The following is an 8,132-nucleotide window of genomic DNA, read 5'->3' as shown; positions in this document are numbered from 1 at the left end:
TGAGAGTCTGGAAGCAAAACACCAGCGGGGAGGGAGGGAAAGAGAAGAAGACGCAGCGGTTGGCAATATTCTGAGAATTAAAATAGCCTTCAGTTTAAATATCTTTTTTTTTTTTTAGTATCAGTGACTCAACCGACTTACTTTTTGATGGGCCACTGAGACTGCCCGAGACCTAGGCTGCATTAGGAAGAAGTTCATTCCCTTGGGCTGAGCCATTGCTTGTAATACCCGAGTGTGCTCAGCCACATCGAATGGAGGGCGTTAATTCATGTCTCCTGCTTTAGTCTGGTGGAGTAGCGTCCTATCTCACTGCAAATAGAGGACCAGCCACACAGAAGTAAAAAAGAAGTTGCAGAAGCAATTTCGATTGCATGCAAATTCAACATGTTCCATAGTATCGTGTGGAAAAACCTATGCGAGAGCAACACCAAGCTCAAGTGCAAAATAACGAGTCCCTTTTTCCCACCTCGCTGAGCTTGGCAAACTTGACCAAGTGGAAAACAGGCAAACAAATGGCAATAGAAAAACCCTTATAAATCAAGCTAACAGGAAAACAAGGCTGCAGCTTATTCTTTCTGGCAATAATACACTCTGATGAAGGCCTCCTGTCTCCTTTTTGAAATAGCTAGCTGAGGGTTGTGATGCCTGTGAAGAAGCATTTGCTGAGTGAAGGAACAGCTGTCAGCTGCATGCTGGTTTTTCTTCCCTGGAAACAGACTTTAGCACACTGCAATACAGGCAATGCTTCACAGTCATAGTAAACACTTAGGATATTTATCATGTATTGTTTGTACCTACATGACAGCTATCATTTTAAACCTGACAGCTAAGATAACTGTCTGTGATTACAGTGGAGCTGCACTGATTTCCTAAGGTGAAGAAGATACGGCTAAAAGACTGACCCTATTACAAGTGCCTCCCTCCTAGTAAATTGTTAAAAATTAAAATACTTTAGATGCATTTTTTTCCTTAGCAGAACCTCTTGTGTTTGCCTGAAGGTTGTACAAAAATGGATTGCTTATAAGAAGCAACATCTTATTGCTGCTGGTGGAGTGCTAATGAGTACCTGCAGTTTTCAGCAGACAGGAAGGTCTATGTGGCAACTAACAGCACTGCCTATGCAGCAGCAGTTCTGCAGGGAAGATCCTTATGGGACCAAGCAGTTGAGGCAGCCATCAAAAAAAGCATTAGCAGAAGTTGTCCACACTGCAGTTGCATGAGCAGCATTAATCCTAAAATTTCTGAATGCTGTATTTCACAGCCTGTACATGCTGGTAGCACCTTTCTTAGGTGGGGTGTACACATGCCCTGTGGGAACCTTGGGTTGGAAGGCTTCAGCATCACCATCCTCTGAAAGCAGGAGTCTTCTTGCTTTTAGCGAATTAGAGATGTGGTCATTTCTACCACTTCTTGTGCAATTACCTCCTGCCTCAGGTGAATCCAGCAGTCAAATTCACTGCATGATTAATTGCCCTAGCTTGGGCAATTCTCTGGTGCTGGCACTCAGACTAGCAGTGTCTTACCAAAATTGAGACTGGGATTATCCCCAGCCATCCCTTGAACCCACCCTGCCTTCTCTTATCGCTCTGTTTGTTACTCAAAGTACACCTTTTAACTGGAGGCTCATGCTTTTCGGGGCACTTGGACTAGAAATGAAAGCTTCAGGAATAAGTAGTGGTTTGTATAACAGACAGGAAAGAAATCTTGTCTTGGAGTCTCTAATTGCAATATTCAGGAGTGGCTGCAGCTCCCATGCTGGGGGGTAAGAGGGTAAAACCTCACTAGTCGTTTAAGAGCATGGCCTGACTAATGAAGAGAGGAGTGGGGAAAGGCCAGTGATGCTGGCAGACCATTAGGCTACAGAAAGCCCTAATACAGCATTCTCTGTGCCCACTCTTCCTTAGGGACCATGCACAACAAACAAGTTTTGCCCCCACTGCTATGGCAAATTAGGCTGGATCCTGCTCAGTCTAGTTGCTTTTCTGCTTCTGTGCATGATTTGGAGGGTTTTCTCCATTTGCTAGTCCTCTTATAAGAGGCTCAGCTTCCTTACTCAGCTCTTGATAAGTTATTGCTATTCCCAGTTCACTCCAAAAAGCCAAAGCTGGTGAAGTTCATACTGCCCTGCCTCTTCCCAGCTACTCCCTCAGCATAGCCATGCCTCAGGAACAGCTCCATGAAGTTTAGTGCTCCTGGTTCTTTCCATCAAATCCATGTGTATTTAAAAAGCAGTATGTATCCACCAGTGTTGACTAACAAAACTCCTGAGACAGCAGTTTTTGTACAACAAATTGAACCAGAATTTTTAATTCATACGCAGTTTTCTCAAACTATTACTATAACATTGTTCAATACAGTGAATGTATCTACACTACCAGTAATTTATCTTGGTCTTTCCTGTATTAATCAACAATAAATATTTTAGAAATAGAGAAATCACTTTGATTTAATTAATAGTCATTCATCTCATGCTCTACATGTGCCTATAGAAATATGCTTGCTGTGTTAGTTACTTAGACAAAGATATGTGAAAAAAATATGCTAGAAGTTTCTTGCAAGCAGAGCTTTTTCACAATGTACAAAACTGATTGACTCAGGAAAAAATGTCAAATGCCAATTCATTAAGAATGTCTCCCGTACGAAAAGTAAAAACTAAGTGATTGCCTTAGAAAAAACAAAACACTATGGAGGAAAAATATGTGTGCTATTTCTGAAAGCTTCTAAACAAAGAGATGAGTGAGCTTTTTAGAGGTATGGTACTGCTTCTGGTCTTCTGGAGAAAGGCAAGAAAATAGGAACTCTAAATATGTTATCGTCCAAACAAAAACTGCATTAGATCATTTGATATTTTTTTGCTTAGCCCTGGTAAATCTTTCTTTTCCTCCTACCATTGAGTTATGTATCTGGTCTTACTCCAAGGGCAATCGTGCCTCTGCAGCCAATACTGCTCACAACAGCATGCTTTCTTTAGAATTAATCTAATGTAAGAAAAAAGCAATGTCCTCAAGCTCTTTTCCACAAGCATAACCTACACCAATGTAAAGACTAAGTCCACCAATCTTAGACAGTGAATCAGCAAGAGTTTTGCTTTAATAAGCACTATGGACCCTTCCCAAGGTATATTAAAACTGTGTGGTTTGTGTGTGTGTGTGTGTTGGTTTACATTCGGCAGCTTATGTCTTTTCTTCCAAGACTGCATTTTTTTACCTCTGGCAATCTTTGCTACCCCAGCATGAATGCAGTGCTGGGAGGTGTACCTGCCCTGAAAGCCAGATCTGCCAGATGGTGGCACAATGTGCACCAGGAGATTTTGGAACAAAAGTTTTCACATTTCTTAAAAAGTCCTTGTTACAAAGAGGTTATTTATAGTGTTATTCTAATAAGGAGCCGAAACAGAGCAGTCTTTTATTAGAACTCGCAATAGAGGGCATTACATTAAGGCCTCCCTGTGCATAAATACCATTTACTTATTGTGCAAAAATTGGCCTGGAAAGCTGAAAAATTCAGCTCTTATTAGCAAGGAGCTCATTTAGGTAGGAATGTTTTAAAGAGTTTAAACAGTACTGGCAGAATTCAATTAATTTTGTGTTTGACAATGTCATTTCATCCTAATTAGTTAAGAACTCAGAAATAAGAAAGAAGAGAAAACCCTTTTCCTCGTGAGACTCCACCTGAAGGTTACGATAAAAGTTCTGTAAGTTTGCCTGTTGGAAAACAGTCATTTAAAACAGCCTTTCTCCAACCCAGATACCTCTGAGTCTAAATAATGATAGTAATAATAATAGTAGTAGTAGTAATAATGATAAGGATGATGATAATAACAACAACAACAACAATAATAATAATAACAACAACAACACCCTTATCTTCCAGGTGAATATAAGCAGGCAGGAGAGATCAGCAGAGAAGCCCCTACTGGCTTGCTCCTCTGCAGTCAAGTTACTTTCTATACGTCATCACTGAGGCAGCCCCTGCCAAGGGACCGGGGTCCGCAGGTCCCTTGTCCCCTCCCGGGGAAAAGCAACAGGAGGGGGGGATACTCCGCTTCAGACAGCCCAGAGAAAAATTCCTGGCTTAGGAGAGTTTTCTCTTTGTCCCGGGGGCGCTGGAGCCCAGGTGAGGGGCAGCCCCAGGCTCCTGGCTCCAAGGGGAGCTCCCAGCCTGGCTCTGGACTGGGCACCCCGGCTGCCCCGGCCGAGCCCCCCAGCGCCTCCCCCGCACCCGCCGGGGCCCGGGGCGCAAGGCGCCCGCTCTCCCCGCAAGCGCGGTAACGCGCCGCGTTACAGCTGCGAGTGTGGCTGCGTTATTTTGAGGAGGGGGCGAAGGAGAGCGGGGGGGGTGAGAGAAGCGGTGGGGGAGAAAGGGGCGAGCTCCCCCCGCACACACCCCCGCCCGGAGGACGACGCAGCCGGGAAAGCGCAGGGAGCTGCGCCCGCCGTGCCCTTCCCCCGCCGGGGGGTCCCGGCCGCTGCCCCCGGCCGCTCCCCGGGGCGCGGCACCGCCGTCCGCGGCCGCCCCGGGAAACCCGCGCCCAGGCGGCGGGCGGCGGACAGGGCTTCCCGCGGCCGCCGACCGGAGCGGGGCCGAGGGGCGCTCCCGGGCGGCCGGGCCCGGTCGGGAGCCCGAAAGGTGACGGCGAGGCCGGGGAACACGAGGCAGCCGGGGTGGTCCCTGCGCATCCCCACCTCTCTGGTCCCCGAGCACGGGCAGACCGGCCGGGGGGCGCCAGCCGTCAGAGGGGTGGGCTGAGCAAGGCGTGCGGCAAATGACCGGGAGGCACCGGCTTCTGGGGCACTCGAGCGAGTTACACAGTGCTGCAGGGAAACTCCGGCACAAATTCCAGCACAAACTCCGGCTGCTGTCTCAAGCTGCCCTCTTTGCGCATCAGTACCTAAAGGCACGTCCCCTGTCACCCGGGTGGCAGAGAGCGCCGGGTGCACAGGTGGCTTCGCTGACTTAAACGTAATCCGTTCTCTTGTTTGCATTTAAAACAAGTTCGGGAGGCTTTGGGTACCAAATTCGTACGCTAGTGGAGAAGGGACATGCCCCTTAAAAGCCTCACTGCAGGCTTTGTTAGAATCCACCATGTGGGGATGTGGGGATGAAGTAAGTGTAAAACCATTTACTCTGAAGTAGAAAAGATCCCATACATCTTCTAATGGTATAACAGCAAGCAGCTTTGGAGAGCTTCGATATATTGTTTTGAAATGCTCATAAACTAAGTTAAGAGAACTTTTCAGTGTTCTAATTTATTTAAGTTGTTACTAATATTTAAATTATCAAAGCCAGGTTTACTCCTCCTCACAATGTCAATGAAGTCAGAGTTCAACGTGGTTTATTTATCTAGAGATGCTAGAATACAGGAATGTTTTATAAAACACAGTGTTACTGAACAGAACAAAACACCGTGTAATGGCCAAGATTTAGAAACACAGCAGTTAATGTGAGGATACAAACATTGTATTGGAGGGTTGTTAGAGGAGAAGTTGCCTTCTTGAGAAAGGATCTCTAACCACAGTTACATCTCTTGTTCCTACTAACCAAAAGGTTGTAGAATTGATAAATGGTTGGAATTTTCTTGTTAAGATCTTACGTGACACCAGCAATAAGTAATACTAAACTTATGTTTTCTTGTTTCTACTGCGCAGCTACGTAATATATCCTAAGGTTACTTCAATGTTTTTCATGCAGATGTTTACAAGGATAAACCTAATTATAGAACAAGTATTTAACTGGTTTATTTTCATTTGACCATCAACATGTGCACAGAAGAAAGGTTTCCAACAGCCTAAGGTGTATGCTGTGCAATAACTTCTTCCCTTACACTTCGAATAAATGAGAGTGTATTATGAATTCTGAAGCCATTTCAGTATGTCATTAAGTCGATGCTTTTGAGTTTTGTTCTGATGCTGTTGCTATGCCACTTTGAGACAGGAAAACAGTCTCTGAGCATTTACTGGAAACAGGGCTTATCAATGGAGGAAAAAGAAAACAGGAGGGAAAAAATCCAGACAACAATCTGGTGCTTGGAGAGAAATTCACACTCCCCTGTTCTGATGGTTGGTTCTTCAACACGTGCACTGAGCCCCCTCCCTGCCACAGTGAAATATTCACATGTGTCAACGCCCCCCAAATGCAGCAGCAGAGAGCAGAAAAGCACTAAGCTGAGGCTTTCCCACCACTCCTCACAGGCAGGCTGCGGTGTTACTCTGCTGGCACCCAGAAGCTTCACTAAGCTCAGGCCACACAGGGGCAAGAACCATTTTCTGCATACGAGTAGACATGTACAAACTCCAGACCCAAATACAGGAAAAGCAATTTAGCTGGTAGTTGCTTTATGATGAAGACACTTCAAATCTGCCATCTGAGTTTTTTTCTGGACATCCCCAAGTTAGTTCGCCCACTCCCTTAGCCCTTTCATAGCCTGGCCACATGCTGAAGAGAGACATCCCAGGCGGATAGCGCTATGCGACTGGTGGGGAGGTGCCGTGATGTAATGGTGCAGGCTCCAGGCAAAGCGGTAACTGTCAGGATGCTGCTGTAGTCCCAGCTCCACGTAGCCCCTCAAGGATGGAGTTAATGTTGTGTGGCACTAGTGCTTGCGAAGCAGCACAGTGTTTTCTATCCATAGTAAACAATGCTTCTTGTTGTAAAATGTCTCAGCATTTAGCTGGACTACTTTTAGAAGCGTTCACATTTGCTAAAACAACACAAAGTGAAAAACCTCAACTCAGAATTCTCATCTGAAGTGAAGTATCAGTATTGGTAATATTTTCAAAGTAAAAGTCAAGAACAAGGTTTCAATTTTCTTATTTTCTTTAGGGAATCAGAGTTCTTTGATTTTTTTGCTCAAACCATTTTGTTCAAACTCTCGACATCATACTGTTCTTATTATATTCATATTTATTTTGTTTGGCATTATCCAAAGAGTTTAGCAACATCAGAAAACTGAATTTGGATCCTTTTTTTTCAGTTTTATGCATGGGAAATTTTTTATTTTCATTCTCAGTTAGAAGGAGATTCTTAAAACAGAAGAAACTCTTGCTTCTGACCAGCTCTCCTCTGAAGATCAGCCTGTGCTGAAGTTAAAGTTGCTAGCAGTTGCCCCAGCCCCTCTACTTGCATGACTTAACTTCTAATGACACAATCACACATGAGTTTTTCCACACCGCCTGCCCCATTTGACAGCCTGCAATGAATGGAAGGGTTGAGCAATGTTTATTTTCATATTTTCTTTTATATTTGAGCTCTGCTTTGGAGGAAACTGCCAAAAGCCTATTTAACTGCTTACTTTTAAAAATTTGCACACATCCTTCCAGTCTTGGCCCTGCACTTATGAAGTTAACCTTCAGAACTACAGCTAAGCAAAGTTACAATTTTTTAGTAGAAGACTTTACCTTTCCAATTATATTAAATAAGGGACACAGGAGCATGTTGCACTTCTCATAAGGAAACCAGGAGACCCGTGTAGGCTTGAGATGCAGTATTAGTATTTCAACTTTGGGCAGAGAAGGCAGCCCTTCCAGCTCTTCCACAGCACCGTAGTTTTGAGAGAGTCATCCTGCCCCATTTCACAAAGGAACACTGTTACAGGTGTTGCACATAAAACATTTAGCAGGACAGCTGGCCGGGGCCCGAGGGATGCTCACAGGGAGGCTAGCTAGACAAGTGCTAATTGAACAAATGTGTAGGCAGGACCGCAAACCCAAATATTTCTGGTTCTTCCTTGATCTTTGTTTGAATGATTGATGCTCATATCACTTTCCCTTTTCTTCACTGGTTGTCCTCTGTTGTCAGAGGTCTCATCTCCTTGTGCTGTTCTCCTAACTGTTCCCATACTGGGATGGTTTGACAGGTACCTGACTCCAAGAGGGGGCTGGCAGAGGGCCTGAATGGATGCTGTGTGCTCTCTGCAAACCCTCAACATCTTCTCTTACCTCAAAATTTCCTCTTCAATCATGGCAGTTCTTCCCCTCAAGTCCACCTGCTGCCTCCCACTGCTAGGTATCTGCAGGCATCCTCTGGTTGTGCATGACCATGGCAGGCAGCAGCTCACCCGGCAGCCTGTTCTGGCTCCTCAGGTGTGCTGCTCAGCCAACAGAAATAGCAAAGTGTATATCCTTCTAGCGTAA

Source organism: Falco rusticolus, chromosome 3 (assembly GCF_015220075.1).
Source record: "Falco rusticolus isolate bFalRus1 chromosome 3, bFalRus1.pri, whole genome shotgun sequence".
In the NCBI taxonomy this organism is placed as follows: domain Eukaryota; kingdom Metazoa; phylum Chordata; class Aves; order Falconiformes; family Falconidae; genus Falco; species Falco rusticolus.
The sequence above is the reverse complement of the archived record's forward strand: the minus strand, read 5'-3'. Positions refer to the sequence as shown.